The sequence below is a fragment of the Ambystoma mexicanum genome, chromosome 12, assembly GCF_040938575.1.
Source record: "Ambystoma mexicanum isolate Mex_15411 chromosome 12, UKY_AmexF1_1, whole genome shotgun sequence".
Lineage (NCBI taxonomy): Eukaryota > Metazoa > Chordata > Amphibia > Caudata > Ambystomatidae > Ambystoma > Ambystoma mexicanum.
The window spans coordinates 80,943,015-80,944,414 of record NC_090936.1 but is presented as its reverse complement, the minus strand read 5'-3'; positions in this window follow the sequence as shown (position 1 = coordinate 80,944,414).

Sequence of the window (1,400 nt, the reverse complement as noted above, 5' to 3'; positions counted from 1 at the left end):
GACCTCTTACAACCTCAAACCCTTCCCTGGAGTCTACTCGACTGGAGACTGGGCCTGAAACACAGGATTGGTCGAGTTTAACTCCCTATTGTCTCTGTGTGCTTGAACCCCTTCTTCCCCGAGGGTCCAACCCTTCCCTTTGATCCACAGCTCACCTTGTTTTCTTGGAAAGTGTGCTCTCCGTCCTGCTTACAGCGCAGGGGCGCGTTGATTGATGCGGGCTCGTTGCTGCCTAGTTACTTCACTGGCAAGAATCGACAGGTAAGTATATTGAGTCTTGTGAACAGTTCTCTAACTTCGTTCCTTTCCTTCCTTAGATGATGGCCGGCGTCCGGGGATGGTGACGTGCTGCTGAGATGAGTAGTGCTGAAGGTGACTGAGAGCATGATGCGCGATGCGACCCTTTCGTATTTGTATTGAACTGAGTTATTTTTCTGTGTCTTTTAGGTGCTACAACGTTTTCAGCGTGGATGTCGGTTATGAAGAAGAAATGCGGTGTGTAAGCGTGGTATGCGGCGCCTCTAGATGTTTCCACGCTAACCTGCAGTGTCTTTTCCCTCTTGCAGATGGATGAGAAGTTCCAGAGACAGAGTTCCCCCACAGCGGCTGGGATTCAGGTAAAATAAGCGAAGATTTGCTGAATGCTTACTAATGCCTTTTTTCTGTTCTTTTCCCTTAGGAAGCGGCGTGCCGGGATGGGAATGACACCGCCGAAGATGCATGCAGAACAGAAGAAGCGATGAAAGATGAGCAGAAGCGCCGCAAGGTAAGGCTGTTCCTAATGGTGTTCTTGTTCTTGCAGGAGCTGAGCGCAGAAGAAAGATGCATGCCTACTGGAGACCGATCCGAACACGGTGAGTGTCACGCTGCAGGTGCAGAAAACACAAAGCATGTTTCTCAGCCTGGGCGTGGCTTAAATAGTCTCTGGGTATCCGAGGTGTCTCTGGCCTGAACCACACCCAAAAGACTAGACTGCACATACAGTTCTGAGAACCGAAATATGTGGAGGCATCCATCTTGTCCCCATCAATGCACTACAAGTCCAATCCCCAATGTTATTCTATGGGAGTGAGTGAGTCTGGTGCCACAAGCGCCAAGTGTGACTCCAAGTGAGTCTTTGGAGGGATGGAGAGGCCCGTCAGGGCCATGTAGGTGATCGTGGCCTGGCTCCAGCCTGACATCTTGGAGGGCTGGGGACATGAGGGGCAGGAATCATGACAATAATGCAGATGTGGCTGCTTTCAGTTCAACCAACAAATGCAAAAGTTCCAACGTATGATTCCCACAAAGCAGTCCTTGCATCCATGGTTTGAGTCCCTCCCCCTAAATCAGTTCAGGAAGACTTTTGAAAGAGTTTAGTTTCAACAATGTTCTATTCAGTTCAAAGAAAAAATGTCTAT